Consider the following 12709-nt stretch of genomic DNA (forward strand, 5'->3'; position numbering starts at 1 on the left):
GTCCACATGGATTACAACCACACTCAATCAGACATGACAAATTAAATTCACAAACTCTCATATACTCACACAAACATTAATTGCTTTTTTTTCTTTTTTCATAAAAATTTTCTTTAAATAGATTATTAACCAATGCTCTACGAACAATCGTTAACAATTTCCTTTTTTTTTTTTTTTTATACAAAAAATCTTACTTTTACTTTATTTGGAAATAATCTAGTTTTTAGCATTTTACTATACATTTAACATAAAAGTTACCAAAAACTATATGTTTTTTTTTATTAATATTATGCGATTAAACTACCGCTGAAAATGCACAACATAATTTCTTTTTTGAACTTCACCAACACCAAACTTTGAGATTTTATACTGATTTGTTGTGATTTAGGGTTATCAAAAGCGCTTTTATACAAATATGAAAATAAAGCAATTAGACAAGACAAAAGAAAATGACATTTGACATGGCTTGGCCATCTCCAAGCCTACATCTACATATAATGATAACAAAAGTTCACAATTAATTGTTGGGTGCGTGGCACCTAGTGGGTCTAGCCCACTTGCTTGCCACCCTTGTCAAAGCTCCTTTATGAGCTTGTCTTCTCAAGTCCCAAAAAATCAGCTTTTGGTTTAGTGCAAAACTGATGCAAGCCTTGTCTAACACGTTGAAGGAAGAAAGAAAAGAAAGAAGCAAAAGGCAAGGCCCAAGGGTCATTCGGCTAATAGCATTCTCATCAAGATGGTAAATACTATAAATAATAAATTTTAACATTAAATTTGTAAAAAGTACCAAAAAGTAAATTGCAATAAATATGCTAAATTTAAAAAAATGGCAACTGAGTTACAGTGAGCTTTCAATGAAAGCTTATTGCAGCTCCAATCTTAAAAAAAATAATATTATTTTAATGCTTATGGTGAAAAAGGTGGTTTGTATAGTTTTTATTATTATTTTAATGAGTATAATATATTATTTTAAACGAAATGGTAAAAAAATAGAATCTTTGATGTTGGGTATATTGTAAAATGAGTTGATAAAATTGATAAAGTGATTTTTTGAGATGCTAAATGCTAAAATTTATAAAAGATTTGATAGGAATGCTCTAAGAGAGTGCTGCAGACAAGAAATTGGTTGAAGCAAAGTCAAGATAAGTTGGCTTGCATGTATTGTGACTGTGTGAGGAGTGTGAAAGGGAGAAAAGAAGGAGAAGCCATTAGGCCATTTGAAGATGTGAAGAAAAGAAGTGAAGCCCAGAGTGTGAGGACTGGTGCAATCTTGAAGAATTGCATGAGTGAGAGCAAGCAAAAGAGAAGAGAAAAATAGAGAGGGTAAGAGAAAATTGTGAGAGATATACAGTGAGAAAGAGAGCAGTGAGTGAAAGGAAAAAGTGAGTTTTTTTTGCTCAAGTTGTATCTGTAAGTGTTGTAATCTTTATTTAATATAGTGAAATTATTCAGAATTTTTTCTATGATTTTTCCCTTCAAGGAAAAAGAGTTTTCAGGGAAATATTTGTGTTCTTGTGTGGCTGTACTTCCACTGTGCTTGTTAAAATTTATTCACAGATATATAGAATTTCCCAACATTAATGACATGGTCCACATGGATTACAACCACACTCAATCAGACATGACAAACTAAATTCACAGACTCTCATATACTGACACAAACATTAATTGCTTTTTTTTTCTTTTTTCATAAAAATTTTCTTTAAATAGATTATTAACCAATGCTCTATGGACATTCGCTAGCAATTTCCTTTTTTTTTTTTTTTTTACAAATAATCTTACTTTTACTTTATTTGGAAATAATCTAGTTTTTAGCATTTTATTATACATTTAACATAAAAGTTACCAAAAACTATATTTTTTTTATTAATATTATGCAATTAAACTACCGCTGAAAATGCACAACATAATTTCTTTTTCGAACTTCACCAACACCAAACTTTGAGATTTGATACTGGTTTGCTGTGATTTAGGGTTATCAAAAACGCTTTAATACAAATATGAAAATAAAGCAATTAGACAAGGCACAAGAGAATGAAATTTAACATGGCTTGGCCATCTCCAAGCCTACATCAACATATAATGATAACCAAAGTTCACAATTAATTGTTGGGTGCGTGGCACCTAGTGGGTCTAGCCCACTTGCTTGCCACTCTTGTCAAAGCTCATTTATGAGCCTGTCTTCTCAAGCCACACAAAATCAGCTTTTGGTTTAATGCAAAACTGATGCAAGGCGTGTGTAACACGTTGAAGGAAGAAAGAAAAGAATGAAGCGAAAGGCAAGGCCCAAGGGTCATTCGGCTAATAGCATTCTCATCAAGATGGTAAATGCTATAAATACTAAATTTTAACATTAAATTTGTAAAAAGTACCAACAAGTAAATTACAATAAATATGCTAAATTTAAAAAAATGGCAACTGAGTTACAGTGAGCTTTCAATGAAAGCTTATTGCAGCTCCAATCTTAAAAAAAATAATATTATTTTAATGCTTATGGTGAAAAAGGTGGTTTGTGTAGTTTTTATTATTATTTTAATGAGTATATTATATTATTTTAAACGAAATGGTAAAAAAATAGAATCTTTGATGTTGGGTATATTGTAAAATGAGTTGTTAAAATTGATAAAGTGATTTTTTGAGATGCTAAATGCTAAAATTTTTAAAAGATTTGATAGGAATGCTCTAAGAGAGTGCTGAAGATAAGAAATTGGTTGAAGCAAAGTCAAGATAAGTTGGCTTGCATTTATTGTGACGCTGTGAGGAGTGTGAAAGGGAGAAAAGAAGGAGAAGCCATTTGGCCATTTGAAGATGTGAAGAAAAGAAGTGAAGCCCAGAGCGTGAGGGCTGGTGCAATCTTGAAGAACTGCATGAGTGAGAGCAAGCAAAAGAGAAGAGAAAAATAGAGAGGGTAAGAGAAAATTGTGAGAGATATACAGTGAGAAAGAGAGAAGTGAGTGAAAAGAAAAAGTGAGTTTTTTTTGCTCAAGTTGTATCTCTAAGTGTTGTAATCTTTATTTAATATAGTGAAATTATTCAGAATTTTTTCTGTGATTTTTCCCCTCAAGGAAAAAGAATTTCACGTAAATATTTGTGTTCTTGTGTGGCTGTACTTCCACTGTGCTTGTTAAAATTTATTCACAGATATATAGAATTTCCCAACATTAATGACATGGTCCACATGGATTACAACCACACTCGATCAGACATGACAAACTGAATTCACAAACTCTCATATACTCACACAAACATTAATTGCTTTTTTTTTATTTTTCCATAAAATTTTCTTTAAATAGATTATTAACCAATGCTCTACGGACAATCGTTAACAATTTCCTTTTTTTTTTTTTTTTATACAAAAAATCTTACTTTTACTTTATTTGGAAATAATCTAGTTTTTAGCATTTTACTATACATTTAACATAAAAGTTACCAAAAACTATATGTTTTTTTTATTAATATTATGCGATTAAACTACCGCTGAAAATGCACAACATAATTTCTTTTTTGAACTTCACCAACACCAAACTTTGAGATTTTATACTGATTTGTTGTGATTTAGGGTTATCAAAAGCGCTTTTATACAAATATGAAAATAAAGCAATTAGACAAGACACAAGAGAATGACATTTAACATGGCTTGGCCATCTCCAAGCCTACATCTACATATAATGATAACAAAAGTTCACAATTAATTGTTGGGTGCGTGGCACCTAGTGGGTCTAGCCCACTTGCTTGCCACTCTTGTCAAAGCTCCATTATGAGCTTGTCTTCTCAAGTCCCAAAAAATCAGCTTTTGGTTTAGTGCAAAACTGATGCAAGGCTTGTCTAACACGTTGAAGGAAGAAAGAAAAGAAAGAAGCAAAAGGCAAGGCCCAAGGGTCATTCGGCTAATAGCATTCTCATCAAGATGGTAAATACTATAAATACTAAATTTTAACATTAAATTTGTAAAAAGTACCAAAGAGTAAATTACAATAAATATGCTAAATTTAAAAAAATGGCAACTGAGTTACAGTGAGCTTTCAATGAAAGCTTATTGTAGCTCCAATCTTAAAAAAATAATATTATTTTAATGCTTATGGTGAAAAAGGTGGTTTGTGTAGTTTTTATTATTATTTTAATGAATATATTATATTATTTTAAACGAAATGGTAAAAAACTAGAATCTTTGATGTTGGGTATATTGTAAAATGAGTTGTTAAAATTGATAAAGTGATTTTTTGAGATGCTAAATGCTAAAATTTTTAAAAAGATTTGATAGGAATGCTCTAAGAGAGTGCTGAAGATAAGAAATTGGTTGAAGCAAAGTCAAGATAAGTTGGCTTGCATTTATTGTGACTCTGTGAGGAGTGTGAAAGGGAGAAAAGAAGGAGAAGCCATTAGGCCATTTGAAGATGTGAAGAAAAGAAATGAAGCCCAGAGTGTGAGGGCTGGTTCAATCTTGAAGAACTGCATGAGTGAGAGCAAGCAAAAGAGAAGAGAAAAATAGAGAGGGTAAGAGAAAATTGTGAGAGATATACAGTGAGAAAGAGAGAAGTGAGTGAAAAGAAAAAGTGAGTTTTTTTTGCTCAAGTTGTATCTCTAAGTGTTGTAATCTTTATTTAATATAGTGAAATTATTCAGAATTTTTTCTATGATTTTTCCCTTCAAGGAAAAAGAATTTCACGTAAATATTTGTGTTCTTGTGTGGCTGTACTTCCACTGTGCTTGTTAAAATGTATTCACAGATATATAGAATTTCCCAACATTAATGACATGGTCCACATGGATTACAACCACACTCAATCAGACATGACAAACTAAATTCACAAACTCTCATATACTCACACAAACATTAATTGTTTTTTTTTCTTTTTTCATAAAAATTTTCTTTAAATAGATTATTAACCAATGCTCTACGAACAATCGTTAACAATTTCCTTTTTTTTTTTTTTTATACAAAAAATCTTACTTTTACTTTATTTGGAAATAATCTAGTTTTTAGCATTTTACTATACATTTAACATAAAAGTTACCAAAAACTATATGTTTTTTTTATTAATATTATGCGATTAAACTACCGCTGAAAATGCACAACATAATTTCTTTTTTGAACTTCACCAACACCAAACTTTGAGATTTTATACTGATTTGTTGTGATTTAGGGTTATCAAAAGCGCTTTTATACAAATATGAAAATAAAGCAATTAGACAAGACACAAGAGAATGACATTTAACATGGCTTGGCCATCTCCAAGCCTACATCTACATATAATGATAACAAAAGTTCACAATTAATTGTTGGGTGCGTGGCACCTAGTGGGTCTAGCCCACTTGCTTGCCACTCTTGTCAAAGCTCCATTATGAGCTTGTCTTCTCAAGTCCCAAAAAATCAGCTTTTGGTTTAGTGCAAAACTGATGCAAGGCTTGTCTAACACGTTGAAGGAAGAAAGAAAAGAAAGAAGCAAAAGGCAAGGCCCAAGGGTCATTCGGCTAATAGCATTCTCATCAAGATGGTAAATACTATAAATACTAAATTTTAACATTAAATTTGTAAAAAGTACCAAAGAGTAAATTACAATAAATATGCTAAATTTAAAAAAATGGCAACTGAGTTACAGTGAGCTTTCAATGAAAGCTTATTGTAGCTCCAATCTTAAAAAAAATAATATTATTTTAATGCTTATGGTGAAAAAGGTGGTTTGTGTAGTTTTTATTATTATTTTAATGAATATATTATATTATTTTAAACGAAATGGTAAAAAACTAGAATCTTTGATGTTGGGTATATTGTAAAATGAGTTGTTAAAATTGATAAAGTGATTTTTTGAGATGCTAAATGCTAAAATTTTTAAAAAGATTTGATAGGAATGCTCTAAGAGAGTGCTGAAGATAAGAAATTGGTTGAAGCAAAGTCAAGATAAGTTGGCTTGCATTTATTGTGACTCTGTGAGGAGTGTGAAAGGGAGAAAAGAAGGAGAAGCCATTAGGCCATTTGAAGATGTGAAGAAAAGAAATGAAGCCCAGAGTGTGAGGGCTGGTTCAATCTTGAAGAACTGCATGAGTGAGAGCAAGCAAAAGAGAAGAGAAAAATAGAGAGGGTAAGAGAAAATTGTGAGAGATATACAGTGAGAAAGAGAGAAGTGAGTGAAAAGAAAAAGTGAGTTTTTTTTGCTCAAGTTGTATCTCTAAGTGTTGTAATCTTTATTTAATATAGTGAAATTATTCAGAATTTTTTCTATGATTTTTCCCTTCAAGGAAAAAGAATTTCACGTAAATATTTGTGTTCTTGTGTGGCTGTACTTCCACTGTGCTTGTTAAAATGTATTCACAGATATATAGAATTTCCCAACATTAATGACATGGTCCACATGGATTACAACCACACTCAATCAGACATGACAAATTAAATTCACAAACTCTCATATACTCACACAAACATTAATTGCTTTTTTTTCTTTTTTCATAAAAATTTTCTTTAAATAGATTATTAACCAATGCTCTACGAACAATCGTTAACAATTTCCTTTTTTTTTTTTTTTTATACAAAAAATCTTACTTTTACTTTATTTGGAAATAATCTAGTTTTTAGCATTTTACTATACATTTAACATAAAAGTTACCAAAAACTATATGTTTTTTTTATTAATATTATGCGATTAAACTACCGCTGAAAATGCACAACATAATTTCTTTTTTGAACTTCACCAACACCAAACTTTGAGATTTTATACTGATTTGTTGTGATTTAGGGTTATCAAAAGCGCTTTTATACAAATATGAAAATAAAGCAATTAGACAAGACAAAAGAGAATGACATTTGACATGGCTTGGCCATCTCCAAGCCTACATCTACATATAATGATAACAAAAGTTCACAATTAATTGTTGGGTGCGTGGCACCTAGTGGGTCTAGCCCACTTGCTTGCCACCCTTGTCAAAGCTCCTTTATGAGCTTGTCTTCTCAAGTCCCAAAAAATCAGCTTTTGGTTTAGTGCAAAACTGATGCAAGCCTTGTCTAACACGTTGAAGGAAGAAAGAAAAGAAAGAAGCAAAAGGCAAGGCCCAAGGGTCATTCGGCTAATAGCATTCTCATCAAGATGGTAAATACTATAAATAATAAATTTTAACATTAAATTTGTAAAAAGTACCAAAAAGTAAATTGCAATAAATATGCTAAATTTAAAAAAATGGCAACTGAGTTACAGTGAGCTTTCAATGAAAGCTTATTGTAGCTCCAATCTTAAAAAAAATAATATTATTTTAATGCTTATGGTGAAAAAGGTGGTTTGTATAGTTTTTATTATTATTTTAATGAGTATAATATATTATTTTAAACGAAATGGTAAAAAAATAGAATCTTTGATGTTGGGTATATTGTAAAATGAGTTGATAAAATTGATAAAGTGATTTTTTGAGATGCTAAATGCTAAAATTTTTAAAAGATTTGATAGGAATGCTCTAAGAGAGTGCTGAAGACAAGAAATTGGTTGAAGCAAAGTCAAGATAAGTTGGCTTGCATGTATTGTGACTGTGTGAGGAGTGTGAAAGGGAGAAAAGAAGGAGAAGCCATTAGGCCATTTGAAGATGTGAAGAAAAGAAGTGAAGCCCAGAGTGTGAGGACTGGTGCAATCTTGAAGAATTGCATGAGTGAGAGCAAGCAAAAGAGAAGAGAAAAATAGAGAGGGTAAGAGAAAATTGTGAGAGATATACAGTGAGAAAGAGAGCAGTGAGTGAAAGGAAAAAGTGAGTTTTTTTTGCTCAAGTTGTATCTGTAAGTGTTGTAATCTTTATTTAATATAGTGAAATTATTCAGAATTTTTTCTATGATTTTTCCCTTCAAGGAAAAAGAGTTTTCAGGGAAATATTTGTGTTCTTGTGTGGCTGTACTTCCACTGTGCTTGTTAAAATTTATTCACAGATATATTGAATTTCCCAACATTAATGACATGGTCCACATGGATTACAACCACACTCAATCAGACATGACAAACTAAATTCACAGACTCTCATATACTGACACAAACATTAATTGCTTTTTTTTTCTTTTTTCATAAAAATTTTCTTTAAATAGATTATTAACCAATGCTCTATGGACATTCGCTAGCAATTTCCTTTTTTTTTTTTTTTTACAAATAATCTTACTTTTACTTTATTTGGAAATAATCTAGTTTTTAGCATTTTATTATACATTTAACATAAAAGTTACCAAAAACTATATTTTTTTTATTAATATTATGCAATTAAACTACCGCTGAAAATGCACAACATAATTTCTTTTTCGAACTTCACCAACACCAAACTTTGAGATTTGATACTGGTTTGCTGTGATTTAGGGTTATCAAAAACGCTTTAATACAAATATGAAAATAAAGCAATTAGACAAGGCACAAGAGAATGAAATTTAACATGGCTTGGCCATCTCCAAGCCTACATCAACATATAATGATAACCAAAGTTCACAATTAATTGTTGGGTGCGTGGCACCTAGTGGGTCTAGCCCACTTGCTTGCCACTCTTGTCAAAGCTCATTTATGAGCCTGTCTTCTCAAGCCACACAAAATCAGCTTTTGGTTTAATGCAAAATCGATGCAAGGCGTGTGTAACACGTTGAAGGAAGAAAGAAAAGAATGAAGCGAAAGGCAAGGCCCAAGGGTCATTCGGCTAATAGCATTCTCATCAAGATGGTAAATGCTATAAATACTAAATTTTAACATTAAATTTGTAAAAAGTACCAACAAGTAAATTACAATAAATATGCTAAATTTAAAAAAATGGCAACTGAGTTACAGTGAGCTTTCAATGAAAGCTTATTGCAGCTCCAATCTTAAAAAAAATAATATTATTTTAATGCTTATGGTGAAAAAGGTGGTTTGTGTAGTTTTTATTATTATTTTAATGAGTATATTATATTATTTTAAACGAAATGGTAAAAAAATAGAATCTTTGATGTTGGGTATATTGTAAAATGAGTTGTTAAAATTGATAAAGTGATTTTTTGAGATGCTAAATGCTAAAATTTTTAAAAGATTTGATAGGAATGCTCTAAGAGAGTGCTGAAGATAAGAAATTGGTTGAAGCAAAGTCAAGATAAGTTGGCTTGCATTTATTGTGACGCTGTGAGGAGTGTGAAAGGGAGAAAAGAAGGAGAAGCCATTTGGCCATTTGAAGATGTGAAGAAAAGAAGTGAAGCCCAGAGCGTGAGGGCTGGTGCAATCTTGAAGAACTGCATGAGTGAGAGCAAGCAAAAGAGAAGAGAAAAATAGAGAGGGTAAGAGAAAATTGTGAGAGATATACAGTGAGAAAGAGAGAAGTGAGTGAAAAGAAAAAGTGAGTTTTTTTTGCTCAAGTTGTATCTCTAAGTGTTGTAATCTTTATTTAATATAGTGAAATTATTCAGAATTTTTTCTGTGATTTTTCCCCTCAAGGAAAAAGAATTTCACGTAAATATTTGTGTTCTTGTGTGGCTGTACTTCCACTGTGCTTGTTAAAATTTATTCACAGATATATAGAATTTCCCAACATTAATGACATGGTCCACATGGATTACAACCACACTCGATCAGACATGACAAACTGAATTCACAAACTCTCATATACTCACACAAACATTAATTGCTTTTTTTTATTTTTCCATAAAATTTTCTTTAAATAGATTATTAACCAATGCTCTACGGACAATCGTTAACAATTTCCTTTTTTTTTTTTTTTTATACAAAAAATCTTACTTTTACTTTATTTGGAAATAATCTAGTTTTTAGCATTTTACTATACATTTAACATAAAAGTTACCAAAAACTATATGTTTTTTTTATTAATATTATGCGATTAAACTACCGCTGAAAATGCACAACATAATTTCTTTTTTGAACTTCACCAACACCAAACTTTGAGATTTTATACTGATTTGTTGTGATTTAGGGTTATCAAAAGCGCTTTTATACAAATATGAAAATAAAGCAATTAGACAAGACACAAGAGAATGACATTTAACATGGCTTGGCCATCTCCAAGCCTACATCTACATATAATGATAACAAAAGTTCACAATTAATTGTTGGGTGCGTGGCACCTAGTGGGTCTAGCCCACTTGCTTGCCACTCTTGTCAAAGCTCCATTATGAGCTTGTCTTCTCAAGTCCCAAAAAATCAGCTTTTGGTTTAGTGCAAAACTGATGCAAGGCTTGTCTAACACGTTGAAGGAAGAAAGAAAAGAAAGAAGCAAAAGGCAAGGCCCAAGGGTCATTCGGCTAATAGCATTCTCATCAAGATGGTAAATACTATAAATACTAAATTTTAACATTAAATTTGTAAAAAGTACCAAAGAGTAAATTACAATAAATATGCTAAATTTAAAAAAATGGCAACTGAGTTACAGTGAGCTTTCAATGAAAGCTTATTGTAGCTCCAATCTTAAAAAAAATAATATTATTTTAATGCTTATGGTGAAAAAGGTGGTTTGTGTAGTTTTTATTATTATTTTAATGAATATATTATATTATTTTAAACGAAATGGTAAAAAACTAGAATCTTTGATGTTGGGTATATTGTAAAATGAGTTGTTAAAATTGATAAAGTGATTTTTTGAGATGCTAAATGCTAAAATTTTTAAAAAGATTTGATAGGAATGCTCTAAGAGAGTGCTGAAGATAAGAAATTGGTTGAAGCAAAGTCAAGATAAGTTGGCTTGCATTTATTGTGACTCTGTGAGGAGTGTGAAAGGGAGAAAAGAAGGAGAAGCCATTAGGCCATTTGAAGATGTGAAGAAAAGAAATGAAGCCCAGAGTGTGAGGGCTGGTTCAATCTTGAAGAACTGCATGAGTGAGAGCAAGCAAAAGAGAAGAGAAAAATAGAGAGGGTAAGAGAAAATTGTGAGAGATATACAGTGAGAAAGAGAGAAGTGAGTGAAAAGAAAAAGTGAGTTTTTTTTGCTCAAGTTGTATCTCTAAGTGTTGTAATCTTTATTTAATATAGTGAAATTATTCAGAATTTTTTCTATGATTTTTCCCTTCAAGGAAAAAGAATTTCACGTAAATATTTGTGTTCTTGTGTGGCTGTACTTCCACTGTGCTTGTTAAAATGTATTCACAGATATATAGAATTTCCCAACATTAATGACATGGTCCACATGGATTACAACCACACTCAATCAGACATGACAAACTAAATTCACAAACTCTCATATACTCACACAAACATTAATTGTTTTTTTTTCTTTTTTCATAAAAATTTTCTTTAAATAGATTATTAACCAATGCTCTACGAACAATCGTTAACAATTTCCTTTTTTTTTTTTTTTTATACAAAAAATCTTACTTTTACTTTATTTGGAAATAATCTAGTTTTTAGCATTTTACTATACATTTAACATAAAAGTTACCAAAAACTATATGTTTTTTTTATTAATATTATGCGATTAAACTACCGCTGAAAATGCACAACATAATTTCTTTTTTGAACTTCACCAACACCAAACTTTGAGATTTTATACTGATTTGTTGTGATTTAGGGTTATCAAAAGCGTTTTTATACAAATATGAAAATAAAGCAATTAGACAAGACACAAGAGAATGACATTTAACATGGCTTGGCCATCTCCAAGCCTACATCTACATATAATGATAACAAAAGTTCACAATTAATTGTTGGGTGCGTGGCACCTAGTGGGTCTAGCCCACTTGCTTGCCACTCTTGTCAAAGCTCCATTATGAGCTTGTCTTCTCAAGTCCCAAAAAATCAGCTTTTGGTTTAGTGCAAAACTGATGCAAGGCTTGTCTAACACGTTGAAGGAAGAAAGAAAAGAAAGAAGCAAAAGGCAAGGCCCAAGGGTCATTCGGCTAATAGCATTCTCATCAAGATGGTAAATACTATAAATACTAAATTTTAACATTAAATTTGTAAAAAGTACCAAAGAGTAAATTACAATAAATATGCTAAATTTAAAAAAATGGCAACTGAGTTACAGTGAGCTTTCAATGAAAGCTTATTGTAGCTCCAATCTTAAAAAAAATAATATTATTTTAATGCTTATGGTGAAAAAGGTGGTTTGTGTAGTTTTTATTATTATTTTAATGAATATATTATATTATTTTAAACGAAATGGTAAAAAACTAGAATCTTTGATGTTGGGTATATTGTAAAATGAGTTGTTAAAATTGATAAAGTGATTTTTTGAGATGCTAAATGCTAAAATTTTTAAAAAGATTTGATAGGAATGCTCTAAGAGAGTGCTGAAGATAAGAAATTGGTTGAAGCAAAGTCAAGATAAGTTGGCTTGCATTTATTGTGACTCTGTGAGGAGTGTGAAAGGGAGAAAAGAAGGAGAAGCCATTAGGCCATTTGAAGATGTGAAGAAAAGAAATGAAGCCCAGAGTGTGAGGGCTGGTTCAATCTTGAAGAACTGCATGAGTGAGAGCAAGCAAAAGAGAAGAGAAAAATAGAGAGGGTAAGAGAAAATTGTGAGAGATATACAGTGAGAAAGAGAGAAGTGAGTGAAAAGAAAAAGTGAGTTTTTTTTGCTCAAGTTGTATCTCTAAGTGTTGTAATCTTTATTTAATATAGTGAAATTATTCAGAATTTTTTCTATGATTTTTCCCTTCAAGGAAAAAGAATTTCACGTAAATATTTGTGTTCTTGTGTGGCTGTACTTCCACTGTGCTTGTTAAAATGTATTCACAGATATATAGAATTTCCCAACATTAATGACATGGTCCACATGGATTACAACCACA

The sequence above is a fragment of the Castanea sativa genome, chromosome 12 (genome assembly GCF_040712315.1).
Source record: "Castanea sativa cultivar Marrone di Chiusa Pesio chromosome 12, ASM4071231v1".
Lineage (NCBI taxonomy): Eukaryota > Viridiplantae > Streptophyta > Magnoliopsida > Fagales > Fagaceae > Castanea > Castanea sativa.